Source organism: Diceros bicornis, chromosome 10 (assembly GCF_020826845.1).
Source record: "Diceros bicornis minor isolate mBicDic1 chromosome 10, mDicBic1.mat.cur, whole genome shotgun sequence".
Classification (NCBI taxonomy): Eukaryota; Metazoa; Chordata; class Mammalia; order Perissodactyla; family Rhinocerotidae; genus Diceros; species Diceros bicornis.
In genome coordinates this window covers 72100594-72126075 of record NC_080749.1, presented here as the reverse complement: position 1 = coordinate 72126075, position 25482 = coordinate 72100594, and the positions used below count along the sequence as shown (strand labels likewise).

The 25482-nt window shown below is 33.7% G+C and overlaps 1 long non-coding RNA gene across 1 annotated transcript in view; it reads left to right on the top strand.

Moving 5' to 3' along the window:
- The window catches only part of LOC131410927 (uncharacterized), a 78897-nt gene extending 59379 nt beyond the window's left edge, over positions 1 to 19518 (top strand). The window contains exons 3-4 of the long non-coding RNA XR_009221436.1: positions 18149 to 18216; positions 19001 to 19518. This is a non-coding gene — a long non-coding RNA (uncharacterized LOC131410927). The remainder of the gene's footprint in view (positions 1 to 18148; positions 18217 to 19000) is intronic.
- The last annotated feature ends 5964 nt before the right edge of the window (positions 19519 to 25482 follow it).

Here is a 25482-nt window from a genome sequence, read left to right as displayed (position 1 = left end):
AGGCTGCTTTCTGCTTATTGCCTACTGTATATAGCTTGTGCAAAAAAAAATGTTGTTTTTTCTAAGAATGATTTCCTGTTGCTCCCACATTGTTCAACACATGTTTAATTCAGGATTAACCCTGACAAAGGATGGCAAGTATTCTATGTATGGGTACACCACATTTTTGTTTATCCATTTATCAGCTGTTTACATTTCTTGGCTATTATAAAAAAATGCTGCTAGGAACATTTCTGCACAAGTTTTTGTGTAGGCATATATTTTTATTTATCTGGGTACATACCTACAAGTGAAATTGCTGGGTCACAAGGTAACTTTATATTTTACATTTTGAGGAACTGCCAAACAGTTTTCCAAAGAGGCTGCACTACGTTACCTTCTCACTGGCAATGTATGAAGATTTCCCATATCTCTACATCCTGGACAACACTTTTTATTGTCTTTTTATTTTAGTCATACTAGTGGGTGTTAAGTGATACCTTGTAGTGTTGATTTCTCATTCCCTAGTGACTAAAGTTGTTAGATACATTTACATGTGATTATTGGCTATTTGTATATCTTCTTTGGTGAAATGTCTGTTCAAATCATTTGCTCATTTTTAAATGAGGTTGTCTTATTTTATTATTGTTTTAAGAGTTCTTTATCTATTGTAGATACAAGTCTCTTACCAGATACTTGCTTTGCAAATATTTTATCCCACTCTGTGGGTTTTCTTTTCACTTTCTTGATGATACCATTTGCAGCAAAAGCATGTCTAATTTAATGTAGTCTAATTTATCTATTCTCTCCTTTGTCAGTTGTGCCTTTGACATTATATCTAAAAACTTATTACTTACTACAAAGTCACTAAGATTTATTTCTATGTCTTCTTCTAAGAGTTTTATATTTTTAGCTTTTTTTAACTTTTAGATCTATGATTAATTTACACATCAATTTTGCATATGTTGTGAAGAAGAGGTCCAAATTCACGTTTTTTTTTTTTTTTTTTTTTTTGCATGGGGATAATGCAGTCATGCTCGTACCATTTGTGAAAAAGACTTTTTACTCATTTTTTCCAGTTTTATTGAGAAACAATTGACATACATCACTGTGTAAGTTTACAGTGTACAGCGTGATGGCTTGATTTACATATATTGTGAAATGATTACTACAATAGGTTTAGTTAACATCCATCATCTCGTATAGATACAATAAAAAAAACAAAAAAAAATTTCTCCTTGTGATTAGAACTCTTAGGATCTACTGTCTTAACTTGCTTATACATCATACAGCAGTGTTAGTTATTGTCATCATGTTGTACATTACATCCCTAGTACCTATTTACCTTATAACTGGAGGTTTATACCTTTTGATCACTTTCCTTCAATTCCCCCTCCCTCCACCCCTCACTTCTGGTAACCACAAATCTGATGTCTTTTTCTATGAGTTAGTGTTTTTTGTTTGTTTGTTTATTTGATTCCTCATATAAGTGAGATCATACAGTATTTGTCTTTCTCTGACTTATATCACTTAGCATAATGCCTTCAAGGTCCATCCGTGTTGTCACAAATGGTAGGATTTCTTCATTTTTTTTGGTTGAATAATATTCCATTGAATATATATACCACAACGTCTTTATCCATTCATCCATCAATAAACACTTATGTTGTTTCTGTGTCTTGGCTATTATAAATAATGCTGCAATGAACATGGGTGCGGGTATATTTTCAAGTTAGTGTTTTCATTTCCTTTAATATAGTCCCAGAAACTTTCATTTAATTGTCTTGGCACCCTTGTCAAAAATCAACTCACCATGGGGGCCGGCCCCATGGCTTGGCAGTTGGGTGCACGCGCTCTGCTACTGGCGGCCCGGGGTTCGGATCCTGGGCACACACCGACGCACTGCTTGTCCGGCTATGCTGGGGTGGCATCCCACATACAGCAACTAGAAGGATGTGCAACTATGACATACAGCTATCTACTGGGGCTTTGGGGAGAAAAAGGGTGAAAAAAAAGGAGGAGGATTGGCAATAGATGTTAGCTCAGGGCTGGTCTTCCTCAGCAAAAAGAGGAGGATTGGCATGGATGTTAGCTCAGGGCTGATCTTCCTCAAAAAAAAAAAAAAATCAACTCACCATGAATGTAAAGTTTTTTTTCAGGACTCTCAATTCCATTATTTTAATTTCTATATGTATCTTTATACTAGTGTCTCACTGTCATGATTATTGAAGATTTGTAAAGTTTAAGTTTCAAGATTATTTTGATTATTCTGGGTCCCTTGTATTTTGATATGAATTTTAGGATCAGCTTGCCAATTTCTACAATGAAGCCAGCTGGAATTTTGATAGGGATTGTGTTGAAACTGTAGATAAATTTGGTGAGTGTTGCCATCTGAACAATACTGAGTCTTCCAATCCATAAACATGGGATGTCTTTTCATGTATTTGGATTTTTTTAAGTTTATTCAATTTTTCTTGTAGTTTTTGGTGTAGAAGTCTTGTACTTCTTTTGTTAAATTATAATATTTTATTCTTTTGGTGCTATCATAAATGTGATTGCTTTCTCACTTTCATTTTCAGCTTATTCATTGCTAGTGTATAGAAATACAACTAATTTTTGTATATCAATCATATGTCCTGCAAACTTGCTGAAGTTGTTTGTCTTAGAAGTGTTCTTCAAGTCTATATCTTTGGTGATCTTTTTCACAGTTATTCTATCCATTATTGAAAGTGGGACATTTAATTTATTTCCATTTAATAAAATTACGAATTTGGTAGGATTTGTTATCTGCCATGTTACTGTTTGTTCTCATTACATTTTATGTCTTTTTTCTCTATTCCTTCATTACTGCTTCTTTGTGTTAAAAATATTTTTTCTAATATACTATTTTAATTACCCTACTATACTTTTACATTATTTTGTGAGTTATTTTCTCAGTTGTTGTCCTGGGGATTATAACCACCATCTTCATTTAAAACAATCTAGTTAATATCAATATTAACCTAATTTCAATAATATACAAAAACTTTCTTCTACTATGGCTTGTTGCTCCATCATTCTTTTGTGCTATCAATGTCATACAAATTACATATTTGTGTGTTTTAAGTCCATCAACACAGCTTTATAGTCACTTATGTATGCAACTATCCTTTAAATCAGATTGGAAGAAAAGAGTTACTTAAAAATATAAAATATATAGTTTTTATATTTACCTATGGACTTATTTTATCAATCACTTAATTTCTTCATGTGGACTCAAGTTACCATCTAGAATCTTTTCATTTCAGCCTCAAGAACTTCCTTTAGTATTTCTTATAGATTAAGTGGCCTAAAGACATATTTTCTTGATTTTTTAATTGTATTTTAATCTGGGAATGGCTTAAAGTCTCAATTTTTGAAGGCTATTTTTGCTGGAATTCTTGGTAGACATTCTATTTCTTTCAATTCTTTCTATATGTCATCCCGTTGTCTTCTTTCCTCTATGATCTCTGCTGCAAATTCAGCTGTTATTCTTCCTGAGGAAACTTTGTACATGATGACTAGTTTTTTTCTTGCCACTTTCAAGATTCACTCTTCACAAATAGCCTAAGGAAAGTGAACTCAGAGTGAGGAGAAATGATAACAGCAATCTGGGTATGAAACTTTTTATGGAAGCTGCAACACATATCAAAGAGTCAGAATGCTCTGTGGATGAGATATTTTGAAGAACTCTCAATCCTATCTGCTCTTTCTAAGAGTTGGAAGACTACTATTTTTTATAACTACCACAGTTGCAAGTCTACTGGTATTACAACAGTACCGTGGAGCTGAGAGAGGGATGAGAGTATGTCAAGTCACAATGTGACAAATCCTGCTGTTCTTTTGGAAGGTCAGCAGTTTTTATTCAATAAACAATACCTGAATTATTGCAAGTTTTAGGTTAATTTCCAGAGTTCTGCAATAGTTGACTTTGAAAAAATTTGCCAGTGTTTTGTTGCTTCTATGCAGGATCAAATTTACAGAGATCTTCACTCTACCATTCCTGTAGTCCTATCTCATGATATTCCTTTTTTTTTTTTTTTGGTGAGGAACACTAGCCTTGAGCTAACATCTACTGCCAATCTTCCTCTATTTTATGTGGGAGGCCTGCCACAGCATGGCTTGATAAGCTGTGTGTCAGTCCACACCCAGGATTCAAACACGCGAACCATGGGCAGCAGAAGCAGAATGCACCAACTTAATCTCTATGCCGCTGTGCCGGCTCTGATATTCCTTTTTATTTATCAGTAGTCCTATATTTTCTTTCTAATTTCTTTTTTCTATTTTGGGTAGATGAAGAAATCCTTAAATAAGAAGGAATATAGTTCACATAGAATCAATGTAGAACATCAATATTCCAAAGCACTTTTATTTTAGATTTTTGGTTTGCTTCCTTATAATGAGAGGCTGAGAAGAAAGTCAAATAGATTATCTTCCTCGCTTATTAATGCACAGTTATGTAATATAGTTATAGACTATTCATCTTACGATTATTTTCTTAGTCCTATCTGCCCAAAGTTGACACAAATATAATGAAGTTCTTTCTTATATTCTTCTTTGGTTTTCATGTTATCTAAGATGTTGGAGAATGGGGCACTCCTTAGTTCTAGATTGAGTCTCCATTATTGAAGATAGAATGAAACAGAATTTATAGAATTATATTGATAATATTTTGAAAACATGACAAAGGAAGTATTCGTTTCTTCTGGGTGAGAGAAGAGAAACTATTATAGAAGCAACAGCATACTGAATTTTAAAGAATGAGAAAGTTTCAGTAAGGAGAAAGTGGAGGGAAAAGACATAATCATAATTATACTGTAGGAAGTGAAGATCAAGAGATAGTTGTTAAATATTCTGCAAGCCAGACGCTTGTAGTTTATTTTGCAAAATATGATTTTTTTTTTTTTTGCAAGGAAGATCAGCCCTGAGCTAATGTCCACGATAATCCTCCTCTTTTTGCTGAGGAAGACCGGCTCTGAGCTAACATCTATTGCCAATTCTCCTCCTTTTTTTCCCCAAAGCCCCAGTAGATAGTTGTATGTCATAGCTGCACATCCTTCTAGTTGCTGTATGTGGGACGTGGCCTCAGCATGGTCGGAGAAGCGGTGCGTCAGTGCGTGCCCCGGATCCGAACCCGGGCCGCCAGTAGCGGAGCACGCGCTCTTAACTGCTAAGCCACGGGGCCGGCTCTGCAAAATATGATTTAAAGCAAAATAGAAACTAGGTGAACTAAATTAATTTGGAACTTTGCTCACTATCCAACATGTTAAAATGGTAAACTGGCCAAACTGGTTTCAGGGAAGAATCATGGGTTCACATCTTATCAGTAGCTGAGAGCCACCTGTGAAAAAGGATAAACACATCTCTTTTTTCTTTAATAGCCTAACAGACAGTATAATGGAAATAAATGCTCTTATTTTAGAATAAGGACATAAAACTTTGTACCAATCCTGGAAGATATGTACTTTACATGATTTTGAAGTGGCACAGACCAAGCAAATGACTAGAAAATATCTTGCCATTAATGACCTGTTAGATTAGCAGTTCCTAAAAATATTCCAAAATCAATAATGCAGCAAAATTGCTGAAGTCCCTTTGAACCATTTGAACATATTTTATATTTTGTGAAAGAGAAAAATTCATAAAGATACTAATTACAGTTAATATTTTTGTTCTCTTTTTTCCTATGCTAAATTCTCTTGACTTAGATGACAGAAATTAGGAAAAAACTTCAAATGTTCAGTATATGCACATGGATTTCAAATAATATTTGCATATTTTAAATGTAATTGCAGGTCACACACTGACTTGGGAAAATAGTTCTCTGTTTAACTTCTATTGAAATGTTTTTTATAGACCGATATAAATATATTGATAGATAATTGCAAAGTTATATATTTTACTTTAACATATAGGGATTTTTTTTCCATTTTTTCATACTAAACATCTATTTTGAAACTTTGCTATGTGCTATATATTTCAGTTTACTGTTATTGACTTTAAACAAATAGCCAGTTATTTCTCTAGCAAAAATGGGTTTATTCAGAATCAGCAATGAATTTGCAATTCAGAGTATGCAACCATGGTCAGCCACATGCAAGGCCCAAGCAGAAAGGGGAAGAGAAAGTCTTATAGAGGAGAAGAGGAAGTTGTGAGGGCTGTTGGAAACAAACCGTCTATTGGAGGAATTGGGAGTTTGAAGTGTAGTGGCTTTTCATTGGCTGAGTTCTGACAGTCTCTCATTGGCTGAGCTTCCTGTGTCAAGGAAAGAAAGTATTTCTGCTTCCTCTTGGTCTCTGTTATCAGTGCAGGGTGTGAGAGCTCCCCTTTTGGCCTCATGACTCCAATTCAATGAGGTTTCCATTTATTAATTTTCACACTGTGTAAAATGCATTTTTAATGAATGTTATACTTAACAAATGCTTATTAAATCATTTTCTTTTGGAAAAAAATGGCAATGACTTATAATTTACACCTGCACAAACAAAGCGGACTTGAGATACTTTAACAGGAAACCAAATGTTACATAGCTACTGGGAAACAAACTTAATCTAATAAACTTAAATAATTTTATGTTGGATGTCAATCATTTTAGGTTGGGTAACAAATTTTGAGGGTGTGTAGAGTATCATTTGAGATTATCAGTCTATTGATACGTACAAATACTAAATGTGAACTCATATGTCCTTAAAAGTGTCAAATTATTGATAAGAACAGAAACCAGAATAAATATTATTTCAGTAGGAAATTGACTTTTCTTTGAAAGCAACTTTATATATAGAAACTAGAAGAAGTAAACTAATTTTGCTCAGATCTCTGTCTCTCTCTCTCTCTCTGAGAGCACTTTATGGTCTTTTCTACACAGATGATTAAATGAATTTAAAAGTATTATTAAATAGTAAATATGAATATACGAATAGATAGAAAAAAGTTTTTTATTCTTAAAGTGGTGTTACATTAGTTGAATGATAGCTTAGGGAAAACTGTGAATTATTAAAAGCAACAGACTAGAAAGTATTTGATGTATTCTTTTATATCATCAGTCATTTAAAATCTATTTCATTTTCCTTTTGAGTTCTTCTAAATTGAAATAGAAAATTTAATAGTTGCCTTTTCTTTGAAAGAGATATATTCTTAGTATATTTATTGGCACTGAAATTTATATTTGAAGTGAAATCTAATGTATTGAAGTTTTAAATGAATAATACAGGAGATGAAGATATGCTTGATGATAATATCTGAAAGGAAATTGAAGAAGATGCTATTGTCAATCACTTATTGAAAACTGGAGTTATTGAAGTTTCATTTTAGAAAGTGGGAACACTAGAGTTTTATTTTTGTTATTTTTCCTGTTAGTATTATTTATAGCTGTTATAAATGATATATGATATAACTGAAGATAACTGAATTATATAATATTACTGAAAAAAATATAATAGTTCTGAAAATATTTATCTGAAGGAGGAACTATAACAGAATTTTCAAACTATTTTCATTAACTCCTTGACAGTCATTAGAGTAAAGTACATTATCTACCCCCAAAAACTGAAAATAATAAAAATATCAAAGTTTGTTTTTATAATCAATATATAATGGATCAAAGGAGAAAAACCTAGAGTTATCTAAAGACGTAGAATAGTTTTTAGGCCAGCCAGATGTCTTTGCTACCTGACTGAGTGTCCAAATCTACCAAGAGAAAGAACCTATCACTCAAAAGGGATCTTCGTCAGTCACTGAAGTCCTTGCCCAAGAACACAAACATTTAAGCATTGCAGGCAGTTATATCTCTAGTGTGAGACCGATTTACCAGCTAAGAGAACATGGCCTCATTATACATTCAAATTGTGATTATGGGGACACTATATTTGGTATCTGTGACAATATGCTCTCAGTGCCAATTAATTAACATCCTACCTTACACGTCTTTCATGAGTTTGGACGTCACGAGTCAGTCCCTGAGAATTAGACTCTATGATAGAGATTGCTACTGATCACAAATATTCTCCAATTTTTGGAAAACATGCTGATGTAATACACATCTCAGTCCTTCAGCTAGCATTTAGGGAAGCCATAAGACTAATGTTTTCCAATTGAATGTGAATCGTAGTGAGAGGCAGCATTCCTAGGCCAAGGCAGCTAAGAGCAGATGTGCCTTTCTACACTCTCTTTCTCTAGGAATGCCAGACACATAACACAAATAATATAAATATTGAACACTCCTTCCTTAATTTAATTCTACAGATAAAAATGGTGAATTCCCTAAGCATTTTTGGAATTTCAGCAGTGAGTTTTCACAGCTCATCATTTTTCTCCACTGCTTACTAAACCATTTGGTTTCTCTCTTCTATCCTTCATGTATGTCTTGAAGATGATTTCTGCAATCCTTTTATGAATGTTCCTATCCTTATAAAATCATACTTTAAATTATATAACAATGCAAAGACAATTACAAGTCAGATAAAAATTAAAATTTATTGCTTATTTAAAATAATGTATACAGCCTTTTAAATATCACTGTGCTTTAAGACTATTCTAAGTTTGGTGGCTTCATGTATAGCTATATATACTTCATGTATAGCTATGTATGCTTCATGTGTAGCTAATCACATCATCTTTTTTTTTTTTTTTTGCTGAGGAAGATTCTCCTTGAGCTAACATCTGTTGCCAATCTTCCTCTTTTGCTTGAGGAAGAGTCACCTTGAGCTAACAATTGTGCCAGTCGTCCTTTATTTTGTATATGGGTCACTGTCATAGCATGGCTGACAAGTGGTATATGTCTGCACCCGGGAACCAAACCCATGAACCCAGGCCACCAAAGTGGAGCGTGCTGAGCTTAGCCACTAGGCCACGGGGCTGGTGCCATCACCTCACGTTTTTTAAGCTTTGTTTTACTTTGACCTTAACTCTGGGTTTCAATTCTTTGAACTCAAAAGTCCTTTTGATCCTTTTTCTCCTTTCCATAGCATATATCCTCTTGTTCCAGAAATACACTCCCTAAATCAAAGTTTATCTGCTGATCTTATTCTTAATTTCAAACTTTCTCTAAGATAGAAGTGTCTTTATATTTTTTGGCACTATAGTATAATGAGAAAATGCTAATATATTTTGCATGATCTCAGAAATAAATTTTTACCATGGTTGTCCACTGGGATCGTCTCACTTAGGTCACACTCTTTAAAAATATATAAATAGTAACAGTGTATGTTCCTTTGAACATGCCCCCAAAACAAATGGGGAAATAGAAAATTAGTTTTATATGCTGAATTAAATATATATAAATGATTAAATATTCATACAATTACACATACACCCCATACATAAATATATTTGCTTATATGTATGTGTATATAAATATATATATGCATATCTGTATCTATCTATTGAAAGACAGATGTTGAAAATATAAATATAACTTCAAGTTGATTATTAGATTAACTTCAATCTCTCTTACATAAGAAAGTATCTCTATTCAGGCCCTGCCTAGAGTCTCTTTTATGCCTCTTTATCACTTATGGTCATCTTTTTTGTCCCAATGTCATCCACATCAATTTATTTTTGAACTATACTCTCTGATAAAGGAGCTGCAATATAACAATAGACATTTCTTACTAGATATCTGAAATTCTCCAAAATTCAAACTTTAAAGAATGAGTTTTCCTCAATTGTATTTCTTGAAGTAAAAAATAGCATTAATAAATATTTCTGAATACCACTGTCCAAATTTTTTGCTATAAAATAATGGTAATAATAATAATAATGATAACCCTTGTCCTCAAGAAGTGAGAACACAGAATAGGAAGTAATTTACATCCAAAAATAATTTCTCTGGTGAAGGAAGAGACTTATGGAATTTCACTCTTCTCCTGTTAAAACAAGAAAAGGAGTGTCAGCAAGGTAAGTTGAATGTCCATCTATCTTACCAGTGTGAAAACCAATGAATAGTAACGGCACTTTGGGTATTTCAGAACCACTGGCAATTATAATGTCATCTTTAATCAAGAAGAGTATCTCAAGGTATTTTAAATTATTCAACCAAAGCTTGTTCAGATTTCCCAAGAAGTCAATTTATAATTTGGGTTACTTTTAAGATGTACCAGAGAAGGAGAACTCACCAGTTATGAAAACAAGAAGAGTTCTGTCTCTGTGACCACCCTACTCTTATTGGAAATAAATCAATTAAATCCAAGTAATGCAGCAACTTGGTCACTGTGATTCTCATCCTTAGGAACACAATCCACGAGAATGAGTGCGTTTGGGCCAGCATTATTCAAGTGGCCACCCTGTTATGTTCATCTAGCTATGACCAAGATAATGAGGTCATACAAGCAATAAATGCTCCAGCATATCTGTAAATATTTACTTTTACTTGACTTACAACTCACTACATAAAGATTGTACTAATTAATAGGAAATCACTGGTGCCATTTTTGATTTGGCATTTAAATACTAATCACAGTTTAGGATAAAACTGATAAAAATGATCAATGATCTGGAAATGATATTTCAAGCATTTCCCAGTTACACTACCACAGGATGAGTTAGAAATGACCAACATATTGCTTCCAATTGTTGTTTGTATTCTCTAAACCTAGGTAAGTGAAGAGGAATCTGTTCTTAGTTTAGGAGAAATGCCATTAATAAATATGAACCAAGGAAAAGCAAAATGCAGATGCCAACTAATATTTCTGAAGGCTATAGGTTTTTGGAAAGTGTTTTGTAAGCAGAATTGTAAATCATGTCACCATTTGAAGAAAACTTTCCCAGGCTGTGTCTATGTTTAAAATGTCATTTGGCTTCTATTCAACTCATTTTTAGGGCAGACACTATAATAATTATTACTCAAATCTAGAAATCATTATATTTATCTACCTTGGAATTTCTATCACTTGAAACTGATCTGAGAAGAGCAGAATTCAAATCTCAGTTTAATGACTTAGACTTGGATTCATTTTATTATGGAAACAAGGACTTTACAGACCAAAGACAGAGATCTTGTTACAAGCTATGGAAAAAACATTTCTAGGGAATGATTCTAATTGGTTTGACTTGAGTTATGAGTGAGACCATACTTAAACCTATCACTGTCATCAAGAATACTAGGTACTATGATCACCCAATTTTAATCAGATTCCTACTTCTCTGGTACCGGGGAAGGAGTATAGAGAGTATTTCAATTGTGAACATCTGTTAAAATCACATGGTCATAACAAGATAGGGACAATTGCCCTAAATAAGAAGACTACAGTGGTTAACACGTCATAGGCTGGCCCTCCAAATCCCTCCCTCTTGGTGTTAACAAGCTTGTGCAGTCTCCTCCCCTTGAGTGTGGACATGACCCCTGAGTTGCTTCCAAAGAGTGGAATATGGCAAAGATGACAGGATGTACATGGTTACACACTTAAGATTGTAGTGCTTAGACTTCTGGAGTTTTTCTTTCCTTTGCTAGCATTCAGGAATGAAACAACCTTTTTGGGAAACCTCATGGTACCCAGAACTGTGGGCAGTCTCTAGAAGTTGAGGGCAGTCTCTGGGTCACAGTAGAAAAAACTAAAGCTCAATCCAAGAAAGTGAATTCTTCTAGCAGCATGAGTGAGCTCAGAAGCAGACCCTTTCCCAGGACAGCCTCAGAGGAGACTGAAGCCCCAGCTGACAGCTTGAATGCAAACTTGAGCCCTTAAGCAGAGGACCCAGCTAAGTCATGTTGGAGTCCTGAATCACAGAGATAATAAATGAGATAATAAATGTGTGTTTTTAAATGTGTTAAGTTTGTGGCAATATTGTTATGCAATAGATAGCTAATACAAATACTATAGTGTCATAAAAACAATGATTAACAATATATGCCATGACAACCATTAACTGATTGTCATTAAAACAAAATCTTCCAACCATAGATCTGAATTTTGGGTTTATGTTTATGAACCCTCTCTCCTCTTTACCTATTTGGTTTATATTTAAATTTTATATGTTGGAGAGAGCCTCTACACGTGAATTGCAACTCTGAAAGGATTAAACTGCAACAACAATCTTAGGAAATATGCCCTTTGCCTCCTCAATGAAGTATTTATTTTCTGGATACTATATCACTACATGAAACTGTCAAGTTGTGAACATATTAATGACTCTAACCTGCTGTGCTTCAATTACTTCCATTTTTACCAGTTTTCCACTATCAATGCAAGACAGAATAAAGAAATCTATGATCATGGCAATTACTACTTCATTACGAAATTTTAGGAGTTGTTAATAATGATGTTCAGCATACTGTGTATTTTCTAGCCGTTTAAAATTTTCTTTCCCATAGACCAAAAGAAGAAAATTCTTCCCAACTCTCCTGAAAAGTACAGAACCAAGTATTGAATTAAATAAGCTAAACGTCTTCTTCTGATAAATGAATGCTCACTCACATAGAAGTTGTAAATGTTACTTAATCATAAGATAGTAAATATTTTCAGCTTTGCAGTCCTTAAGGTCTTTATTGCCGCTACTCGACTCTGTTATTGTAGCATGAAAGCAGCCACAAACAATATTGAAATGAATGACCGTGACTGTATTCCAATAAAACTTTATTTACAAAATTAAGAGAAGGGCTGTAATTTGCTCTCCCTCATTCTAAGAGAATTCAAAGTGTGTGTTTTAATAACTGAAGACTTATTTATCTGACCATCTTGATAAACCAAGATGGGAAGAAATGAAAGTTGAGAGGTAGAGTTGGAGTAGAGCCAAAAGGTTGAAGGTTGGAGCTGGAGTAGAGCCAAAAATTAAACCGTATGTTAAAGTTGTGAGGAATAATTTTTTGGTCTAGGTTGGAAAGAATCTAGGAGGGATAGAAACAGTTGAGTGAGCTGTGAGCTCTGTGAGAAAAATGGCAGAAAGAAAACTCACCGGTATGGCATTAGCTAAGAAGGACATTTAGAGACCAAAATATCCAAGGTGCATTTTGAAAGTCATATGCTAATTTTATGAAATTAGGGCTTGATATAAACTTTATTCTCTTACTGTCATAAAGATCTGTAGTAGTCTGCACTCTTCACTCAAATTCTGTGAATAGATTAGTTTCGAGGTCTCTAAGAGTGTTGAACTCTAGGTATCCAGGTAGATGTGGAGCAAAAACTGGAAAAAGAGCTGAAAAATAAAATAATTTTTATTTGAATTTCTGTTATCCTTTGCTATGAGAGGTCTGGGAAGGAGGCTTCCATGAGTGGGCAAAGGCTAATGTTCCTCAGTGAGAACTAATCTGCTTTGAAAAGCACACACAAAAAATCACACAGGATTTATTCTTGTTACCAAGAATATCTCCAAAGAATGACCAATAAAATGCAACCAAATAACACCAAGTCATCTTTCCTAAATTTCCACAAGGACTCTCTTGGACCCTATAACACTTTATTTTTCTGGTTTATCGTTTCTTGCGGGCCTCCCCCATAAACTCAGAGGTGGATTAGTAAAATCCAAGCACACTTTACTCTTCTTTGTTTTACTTCAAAATCATGCTACCAAAATATCACACAATCTTGATTGGCTATTAGCAAGCGAGATTACAGGAAGTTACATTCTCTGACATCAGCATTTAATGGATGAAGATAGATATATTCAAATAAAAATGTACATATATTTCCTTTACACCATACTGTAAACAAAAATGTCTTAAAAGAGTCAAAAATCTTCATAACATTGGAGTGAGTAATTTTAGTAACAATAATAAATAATTTTAATGTTTGACCTTCTGTTTTTTATAGATCAGCCACAGGGTAGAAGTTTGACTTATTTAAAATTGTTTCTCTGGATCTAATCCAAAATGAGAAAAAAATGTAAGTTCAAATTCTGACACTTATAAGCCAGGAGACCAAACACTGAACTGTGGAAGGTTAAGGTACAGCCATCATGGGAGATAACGTAAGGCCAGTTGTCTTTCCTGTATCTCACTGCTCATCTCTTTTAACACCAAAGTAGATAATATTTGTGTGTTTGTGTGTTTGAGGAAGATCAGCCCTAGGCTAACATCCATGCCAATCCTCCTCTTTTTGCTGAGGAATACGGGCCCTGAGCTAACGTCTATCGCCAATCCTCCTCCTTTTCTCCCCTTTTCTCCCCAAAGCCCCGGTAGATAGTTGTATGTCATAGTTGCACATCCTTGTAGTTGCTGTATGTGGGACGCCGCCTCAGCATGGCTGGATAAGCAGTGCATCGGTGCGCACCCGGGATCCGAACCCGGGCCATCAGTAGCCGAGTGTGCGCACTTAACCGCTAAGCCACAGGGCTGGCCCCTGATAATATTTTAACTTCTAATTTTCAACTGATCATCCTTACATAAAACATTGTCGTAAGAGTGAGAACTTCAAGACTCTTTTTCCTCCTGTCTTTGGTCATATAATTTAACTTCAAGAATCTTCTAAAATCCTAATCTACAAAAACCATAACCTTCAGAGTCTGTTAATCTGCTCTTTCTTTCAGCCTTTTGGAACTTGTAATTGTCTTCCATTTCTGTGCATCATTGGAGCCACTTCTATAACCTTTTCTAGGATTCTATAGATTTTCAATAGCTATCTACAAAAGGAAACTTTATTGTGGTACATCAAATAATAAATGGATCAAAATTCTTAAACCCTCCTGTATCCAGGCCTTTCATATTGTGTCTTGTCAAAAAGAGAGAGTTGGCTTCTCCGTCCTTTGAATTTAGTCTGGTCTTGTGTTTTGCCTTGGCCGATGGAATAAGAGCAAACCTTATGCAATAAGAGGGTTGAAAAATTTCTAATTCTTCTCTAGGAGAACCTGGAACCATCATGAGAATGTCAGGGGAGAGGAAGAATCTCCCTCTGTCCTTTCCCTTAAGGTTCTTATGGCTGGCCAAATAATTAACAAGACAGGTTAGCAGGAGAAAATAATACCGAGTTTAATAGCGTGTATACATGGGAGAAAGCAGGGACACTGCGTTTCTCAACACAATAGCAGAAATTCTCGTCTTAAATACCATGTTCAGCCAACGACAAAGGAGGATGTTGGGGTTGGGGGGAGTCAGTTACAGGAGATTACCACTAAAGCACAGTAAACAAGAGTAAGGTTATTATGCAGATTTAAGGCCTCACATTCCACACTGATAAGTCTCTAGAAATGAGGCCATCCCCCCTCTTCCCAAAACAGAGAGGGAGATACCTTTACAAATGGAGATTTCCCTTATAAATGTAAATGTTTGTCCGGCAACTCCTTGCAGGGCCATCCAGAGAATGTGGCCAGAGAGACAGAACTTCCAATAAGATGGGCTTGTTGGTGCCTTTCCTATTGTAACATTTATCCTACATTATCTTTACAGCCATCATGATAGAAGATCTGTTCCAGGAAGGAGCCACCATGTCAAATTCTTTAGGCAGTTAGTGGGGGAGGTCAAATGTCCTCAGAGAAAACAACCAAGGTAAAGAGAGAGATTTCAGGGTGGCCAAATCTTGATCTCCCACAAGAACATGTCCAGGCAACTCTGCTGACAAGATATGAGAGACACATGGAGGAAACAGAGCTGTCTGAGGTAACACCTTCCTAGACCAGACAGCCCCCGGGTGAAACCACTCACATCAGCAGATAAGATCAAATAAGATAAAATCAGCAGAGTCTATCCCAGATGAGCAGAATTATACAAATAACCCATAACCTCAGGAAAGTAATGAATTTGCGGTTATATATTTCATGGAAATACTGAATAAAACTTTATAATCCAGTGGTTACAAGATATACCTCACATTTTCTAGAGACTAATTCTTTTGAGCTAGAAAGGAAGAAGGCGAACATCTTTATGATCTGTTCTGTCTTTGCCATGTGTCAGATTTTATTCATATCTGCTTTTTTTGTCTGAAATGGATGATTTTGGGGTATGGATAGTGATAAACACAGGACACTTGTTAGTATTAAATTTGTTTGCTTTGTTCTGTTTTAATGATTTAATGTCCGTATGTAAAGACATCCAGACAAACTATAGTTTATTCTACTATCACCAGTGTAAGTGTTAATACTTGACTTAATAAGAAAATAGTAGTAAGAGTGTGTTAAAATAGTGCAGAAATAGCCTCCACTCAGTCTTCCAACTTTCCCTTATCCTTTGCTAAGTGAAAGTCAGCAGCCGCCTCCAGATTTCTACTTTGCTCCTTCCTCCCTGACACTTCTTAGCCCAGCTCTAACAGTCCTAATCAAACCAGCTCCCTAACAACACTTGCCCTTTTGGTTTGTGTTTTGTGTGTATATGTCAAGAAAAAGAGAGCGTGTATCTGCAATACTTTTTCTCTAATATGAACTAAACATCCTCAGAAAACTTAGACTCACTGTGCATCTGATAAAAAACAGACTACATATTTTACCTCTGGAGAAGCATAATTAAATCACTCCTCCAATTCTTGATTTCCCTAATCTGTCTATAGGCATATTTTATTGATACTAGCCATGTCACTCTACTGGGTTGCAGTGAGAAGAAAATGAAAAATACTTTAAAAAGTGCTTTTAAACTCTAAAAACTATACAGATGCTGAAACAACTACTATAACAACAACAAAATCTACCTGAAAATCTCTTTAATACTGTACCATAAATTCTAAGTTAATTAGTGATTGTGGTTGTAATAGTTTGAAATAGATTAAGCCAGGAAGTTAGGGACTTCTTATTGATACTGTGAATAAATTTTGAAAATAAATGAGTAGAGACTCAGTCTGGTTAATTCAATTAATCTGATTTAACTTGAGTTTCAATTTCCTTATCCATCACTGTAAGATCAGAAGCGTCATCTAAAGAATAGAAAAAGACTAAAGACTGGGTGGTACTTGACAAATGTCAAGACCCACCACAGACAGAAAATATTAGGAATGCAGTCTAGCATAGAACCTGGAGTCAGAGTTTTAAGAATTTATATTGAGTTCTGTCCCTGGGTTACCTTGCAACCTAAAAAAAGAATAATTTTCCATCCTCTTCATTATGTCCCTTTGCCAAGGTAATGTATCACACATCACACAGAAACCTTAATATCACTGAAATCCCTTAGAAGAAAGACAGACTGTAGGATGATAGAATATGATGACCTAAAATAGTATCATTTAAAAACTTTAGTAAAAGAAAGATAATAAAAGTAAATCAAAACTGTTGAATTCTTGACAAGTTCTAAAAATACGTTTCCGAAATGGGCCAGGATGCATTTAATGAATGGAATTTGCCCCTATTTTTATTTAGTATTTATTGATTGTCCATATTGTGTAAAGAAATGTGCATGAGATATTTGTTTTATAAAATAAAGTTTCATTACTATATTCAAGGAAAAATAAAAGTACTTCAATGAGGGCTGAGGAGAGGAGGAATTGAAGGAAGATGGTCAAAAGGTACAAACTTCCGGTTATAAGTTAAATAAGTCCTAGGGATGTAACATACAACACGATGACTATAGCTAACACTGCTGCATGGTATATAGGAAAGTTGCTAAGAGAGTAGATCTGAGGGTTCTCATTATAAGGAGAAATTGTTTTTCTTTTCTTTTTATTGTATCTATATGAGATAATGGATGTTAAGTAAACCTATTGTGTTAATCATTTCACAATATATGTAAATCAAACTATCATGCTGCACACCTTAAACTTCTACAGTGATGTACGTCAATTATTTCTCAATAAAATTGGGGAAAAAAGTATTTCAATGAGATATTTACATGTGTGAACACGGAATTTTATCTAGTATGTTCAGATATGTAAAGGGAAATAAAATGATCTTTCTCTTTCCTGATAATTCAGGAATATCTCTAAAAGAAATGCAGAATAAAAGAAAAGAAAAACAAATTGTAAGGTCTAAGACAAAGGAATCATTTGAGGTAGGCCAACGATGGGAAAACTCATTTGTTTTCTCCAAAGCGTATTTTTTTTCTTAATTTCTAGACTTTTATACATACTTCAGAAATTCTTTTAAGGCGTTCAGAAAAAGTATAGTAAGCTGAGTGAAATAGTAACAAAGTACCTGTTCCAATTGAACCCATGTTCTTCGTTTTCTTTTCCATTAAAACTTCAATATTGAATCTTAGATACCCACGTTTGAGTTCTGTAGGCCTTTGTTATAATTTTTTAGAGTACTTATTAGTCTTTAAGATATTAAAGAGTGGTGTATATCTTCCAGCTTATTCTTTTACATTCTTCAGTTTCAGATGGAAAGCTGAAACAACACTAGCGTCAATTACCCCTTGCAGTAGTTCCAAATAAGCATTCGGTGAGTCTGACTTTTTAAAAAAATACAAAAAATGATCAACTGGCATGTCTAATTCTATTACTTTTTACTATTTATTCAGTTTAAACAGCTTCTTGGATTGTCATATTTTATTTCTAGTCACTACCAGCTGCAAAAACACTTGCTTCTTATGATAATCATGAAATGAACTGCTACAGAAATGTGAAATGATATTGTTTCCTTCTCATTCTGATATCTCATCAACAATTTACAATTTTGAAGCAACATTAGCACAATATAGTAAGAAACAGCTGCTTAATTTACCTTAATTGTTAGGCAATATCTCATTTTATCTAGATAGCAAATTCAGCAGATTCTGGAGAACATATGTTTGTTGTATTTCTAGTGCTCATAGAAAACCACACTTTATGTTTTACTCTCATACAGCAAAGGTTCCAAAGAAACATGCTTTGCAAGTAAAAACCACAACCACAGATTTTCCCCAAAATAGGCTTTTGTCGTTTCTTAGATCACACTGTGACAGATGCCTCAGATACAAGCAACTGGAAACAAGAAACAATTCAGTTGACCCTGCAGCACTACTGCTTCCAACGTATGATCAAGATTTAAACAGCAATAGAGAAAGCTAACCTGATCACATTTGTTTCTGTGAATGGGTGTCTCTGGCTCCGAGACGCTGTTCTTAGTGAAATGGTGAATTTATTGAGCTTTAAAATCCTCTGAAATGACTAACACACTATATTGAAAAATGTAACAAAGGAAACTCTACGGTACATTTCAAAAGCATCTTTTTTCTTCCCACCAGGTAACATATTTTGTGACGTGAGTGGTGCAGAACACTGTTACGGTGGGGTTGCAGGAATGGTCATGATGCATGTATATTTTATTTAATATATGATTAAAGTTGGCTTACTAATATTTTATTTAGGATATTTTTACCTCTGTTCATAAGTAACAATGTTATATAATTTTATTTTTTCTTATTGTCCTTGTCAGGTTTGGCACCAGCATTACAAAATAAGTTACATTATAATGGTCCTTCTTTCTTTTCTCCGGAAGAATTGCATAAGATTGGAATTATCTATTCCATGAATTATCTGTCCCATGAATTATCTGTCCCATGAATAACCCTTAAAACACCTAGGTTTTTTGGTGTGCAAATTTTTAAATACCATTTAAACTAGTTTGATGCCTTCAGGAGTGATAAGTTTTAATTTTTGCTTAAGTCAGATTTGGTAAATAATTATTTTTCTAAAAATGTATTCATGGTATCTAGTTTTCAAATATGGCCTAAATTTCTTCAGATCAGTGACAGCTTCTATAATTGTGTCATCTTTTTCCTTGTGTTATTAATTTGTGCCTATTTCACTTTTTAACATGATCATACATGCTATAAGTTTGGACATTATATTAATCTTTTCAACTAGCCAATTGAGTTTTTGATCTATCTTTTATATATATATATATATATATATATATATATATATATATATAACTATTTCATTAATATCTGTTTCAGTTTTACTATTTCATTTCCTCTAATATTATTGGTCTTATTTTATTGTTCATTTTTAAGATTCTAAAATTCTATGTTTAGCTCATTAATTTTCAGTTTTTGCCCTTTGGCAATATGTGCATTCAAGGCTATACATTTCCTTCTAAATACTATTTTACTTGCATGAAATGAGTTTTGATGGTGATATTTTTGTTGTCATTAAGTTCTAGGCTTTATTTTTTTAACCCATAAGTTATTAAAAGTGTATTTTGCCAAATTATGGAGGTTTGAATTTTAAGTTTTTTTTAATTAATTGCATTCTGATTGGTGCACATAGTTTGTATAATATGTATTATTTGACTTTTGTTGTAAATGTTTTATAGTCTGATATGTGATAAGTTTTAAAATGTTTATATGTATCATCTACAGTTGTTAAGACTCACTTTTGATAAAAGTCCACTAGTTCAAACTCTTTAAGTCATTCAGCATCTACAGTATATCTTAATTGCATTATATATTAATTAAATATTTACTATATATATTTAATTTTATAATTAAATAAATTAATTTTAATAAGAAATCTCTTTTTGTTTGAGGAAAATTGTCCCTGAGCTAACATCTGTGCCAATCTTCCCCTATTTTGTATCTGGGACACTGCCACAGCATGGCTTGATGAGTGATGTATAGATAAGTGCCCGGGATCCGAACCCACGAACCCTGGGCCGCTGAAATGGAGCACGCAAACTTAACCACTACACCACCGGGCTGCCCCTTGAAGTTTTATTTTTTCTTGGCTTTAAATAAGATATAATGTGCTAATAATAAACAAAGAAATAAACAATATAATAAAAAATAAAGTTTTTCATGAAGATGTTGACAAACTGGCACTCACAGACATTGCTAATGGGGATTTAAAATTGTATAATAACTTAGGAAAAACTTCTGGCAATATATTACAGTGTTAAAAGTGCACCTAATATGACCTAGCAACTATACTTTTAGTTATTCACTCAAGAAAATACGCCTACAAAGTTACTTGGACAAAAATAATCACAATAACTTTATTTATAGCATCCTTAAACTGGAAACAATCTAAATGCTCATCAGGAGGAAAATGTATAAACAAATTTGGAATACTAAATATTAATACAAATGACTACTAGTCAACTACAAAAAGAATGTAGTACCGAAATAGGCAAAACCATGGGTGATCTCACAGGCATTATGTAATTATGTTGAGCAAAAGTGGAGAATACATTATAATACTGTATAATTCTATTTACAGGAAGTTCTGATAGAAGCAAAACTAGCTAGGATCAAAATTCTCTAAAAAGAGTTTAAATCACTAAGGGGTGATTGGGAAGAGGCATGAGAAACTTTCTGGAACCTTGTGAAAAGGTTTTGTGTACTGATAAGAGTGCATGTTGTACGGGTATACACATTTGTTTAAATTCATCAGATACGATGCGGCAAGATTTGGACAGTTCACTAAATGTAAATTTTACAAAAAATGATTTATAAATAAACATTTAACTCTAGATAGTAAAGTTGCTTTTCATGGTAGTATTTCTGAAACTACTTTCTGTATGTTCTAGCCTTAAGCAATTGAGAAAATACATTGAAGATAGTAGGAACTCAGATTCTCCATGTTCCCTCAAACCAACATTTTTATACAGTGTCTCCCTGAGCCTTTAGTGCCATTCCCTGCAATCTCTCCTTCCCCATGTCTACTTTACTTGTTTTCCCCCCTGATATCGCAATGCTACCTTTCCTAACTGGCTCTTGCATTATGTGATATCGAAGGCCCTCTCTCTCTACTCACATAGCACCCTGTGAAAAATTAGATCATAATATATTCCAATTTAATTATAATTTATTATAAATACTTGTTTACCTAATTTGTCTTCCCAATACATACCACGAGTTTCTGAAAGCCTGCATTTATAGTTTTTGTTTTCTTTTTTTCTTAATTGTATATTTATAGTTTCCCACATGGTACCTGAGATGCAAATTCCATTAAATTAACATAATTTGTTATTTATATAAGCTAAGGAAATAATATTATAAACAAGAACAATAACTTAGGCAATTACATAATTACAGTATTTTTCTCCAATATATTTTGTAATATGTTTTCCAACATTCATTTAAAAATAAAGCACCCTTGGGTTTCACACACACACATGCACATTCTCTTTAGATCATAAATTATAAAATCAGTTTAAATAGTTAACAAGAATTTATGTTCAAATGTTGGGCCCAAACTTATTCAGAATCCATTTAAATGAGAATTTCTTATGCCTGTTATTATTACCCTGTTAAATAAAAATAAATCTGGACTTAGTTAAGGAAAGACTTTATTCCAAAGGACTACTGCTATAAGAGGACTAGAGTTATTGCAGTAGTACCATCAACATCCAACCAGAAGATCTGCAAGTGTTTCAAAGTTCAGGCAGAAAAGGATTTTCTTTTACACAGAGGAGAAAACAAAGCTAGAAAGAACCCAGTGTGGGGGAGTGGGTGGTGTAATCAGGAAGCTGACCGGGAATTGTCTTTGCTTGTGGTCCAGCAGTTCTCGGGCGAGGCCTTTAAGAAAGGGTTGTTTTACATTTTGATGCTGGCTCAGACTAGGGGGCGGGTCAAAGTTTAGAGACTAGAGGAAGGAGACGCCTAAGGAAAGTTTGGTCAAGTTAACACGTATTTTGTCCAGATTGCTTCATGGGTGCAAACAGTTCAGCTAATTATTTATGAGACAAAGGTAGGAAATTGGCAGAGTCTGTGTCTGACCTTGTCACAAGTAAACAAGGGAGCATAGGGAATGTTAGTTAGCTAAGTCATTGAGGAGGAATGGGTCTTTGCAGCAAGCTTTTTCCTGGAAGTCAAAAGGGTGGGGAGACTTCTTAACCATTGCTGTTTTCCAGAAACACATGGCCCAGGTTAAGTTTAATATTGTCACTTTAGACTACATTTCCAAGAATTTGTTTTAACCAACAATACCCAAGTAATTATATTAAAGTTATTCAAGTTAATATTTTTCATAGCAAATATTATTTTTAATTTAAAACCATAATTAAAAGCATATTTCCGTATTCTATCCTTAACATCATAATGCTTTGACAAATACATGTGATAGTTTTTGAAAATAAGGTCAAAATAAGGTCACCAATAGCATAAATATATGCTAATATACAGTCTTGTTTTAGATATGAGAAAAATATGATGTTTCTATTGAACAAATGTTTTATTGTTGTTGTTTGTCAGTAGGTGATTTCTGAAGGATTTTTGAGCTCTAAAATCCGAACTTTAATAAAAAATTGGTTTCACTTTTCAAAATATCATAAATGAACTCCTCATGTTACCTGTTAATTTGTCACTACCAACAGCCAGATCAATATCCATTTTGACAGAGCAGTGTTATCCTGTAAACTATATAGAAATCATAGTGAATAATCATTGGATTTAAATATTAAAAAATGATACAACTGACTGATAAGCAGAATAAGATTTCTTTCAGAAAAAAGAATGAAAGTGAAGGGAAACATTGACCAGAAGCAAACTGATAGAAATGAACATCAGTTTTTAAAAATATACTGAAATATCCAATCTAGGTTGGACACTTTTCCTAAGAAATCCCAAATAAAGTGATATTTCAGCAAATTCAGGCACCCAAGGACACATGTTGCCAAGTAAATGGATCACCTTTAAACTATTTGAACATACTTTGAACCACCTATCACTTAGTTTTCAAATAAATTGTCAAATTATAAAAAGGAAGAATACTTTTGGCTTTTAAAACTTTTTTAAAGACACTGAATTTCAAAATTGATGACCAAACGCTAGCAACATTTTTCATTACCTATATTTCTTATGCTGAAAATGTAATAGTGGAATGCAATTTAGGAGATAATGATCATGAATTGGAAGGGAAGGAAAGAACCAAGAAAATGGGCTTTAAAAACGAATGCATCAGCAAACTCAGGCAACCAGCGGGAAAGAACGCATTGACAGAAAGTCTATAGCAAAATTGGAAGCTGGCGGTTTCTAAGAGGCAATAATAAGGGCAAAGAAATAAACTATACCCATGAAAATAAAATGTGAAAGAGTAACCTGGTAGATGATTTGAACAAGGAGTGAACTTTTCTAAGAGGATTAGATATGGGGAAATCACAAAGATACGTATGTCAGTGTTGTACAAGAGTTTGTGGACAGCATTGGGAAAACCAAAGTCAAAATAAATCACTGCTAGCACAGGATCTTAAAAATAAAAAGAATCAACAAGAAAAGTTAAATTAGGCGTGCAGAGAGAGGTAATTATCCATGGCAGTAGAAAGAAAGAATTGTAGTTATAAAATAAATAGCTGAACTAAATGTTTCATTTTATTAATAGTTTTACTTTTCTTCCATAATAAAATCTTATGATATGTTGGATCAGACACGTGAAAATTACCTCTAACAAAGGAAGTATTTAATAACATTTTTTATCATTGAAGCTCTACAAAAAAATTGAGTGTTTACATCATTACGTTGTTGTGCGTTTAAGCACTAATTTTTAGAACATTAAATGCTTGATGAAGAAGGTGGAAGCTGGAATAGACAGAGAATAAAATTAAAACCTAATTAAAGATTACTTCTTAGAATGAACTGTTTTGTGATAATGAACATTTTAGTTCTAATTAAAACAAAAATAATAAATATCATTTAGCATTACATCTCTATATTGTGTAAAGTTACAGGGAGAGTAAACAAGTCAAGCTTGTTAATGTGTAATTCATATTGTTTTCCTTAGCTGTCTAGCCAACTTCAGAAATTCTGAGGACTACTGACATAGAAGCAGCACAGGGACTGGTAATCAATTAGCAAGGCAATTGGCCCCTGGATAATTAAGAGTTGACTTTAAAAGAAAACTAAAAGATTCAATACCTCTTTCACAGTAAGAAAACAAACACAAACAATAAATGACACCAAAGCAATTTTTTTATTACTTAAATTGCTTTGATTTAAAAAAATGACAAAATAGATCAATTCTTATCAGAAACAAAAAATAGAAAATTTAAATAAAGATTTTTTAAATATGTAACAACTGAAAGTGAAATATACTTCCATCTCCATTGCCACCAGTCAAACCCAAGCTGCAGTCCCCTCTTGCCTACTCCGTAGCAACAAGCCCTCGAGACACACTCATGTCCCTGTGTCTAGTGTTGAGTTTCTCAAATTCATTCTTTACCTATAAGAATCCTTCTAAGAGCAGGTCTGAATTATGTCCTTCTTCTTCTTTCTCTAAATTTCTTGCTACATTACACACGTCAAAATAATGTATGAATATTTATTTAAAATTAACATTCATGGTTCCCACTCCAGACCTAAGGAATCAGAATCTCTGGGGATAGGAGTCCAGAAATCTGCATTTTTAAAAAGCTTCTCAAGTGATTTTAAACACATAAACATTTAAGAATCACTATCTTTGAGACAAATTTAAATACTTAAATGCAATTTACTACATCCTGTATTTTCTTTTTTTTATATCCACAGAGACTCATTTCTATTGAATTCAACTTTACTGATATCTTTCAATTTTCAAATCCATAAACCCTGTGATATTTTTCCTCCCTCCTGGAAAACATCCTGATCTCCCCATCCCTTCACTTTTTCCCTTTATTTGGCTAACTACTACTCATCTATTAACAAATCAGACAAAAATGCTCTCTTCCAAAATGCCATCTAGCCAGTAGATTTTATGTTGTGTTACATATTGGAATTATGTGGAATTTTAAAAAAATACTGATGCCTGGATC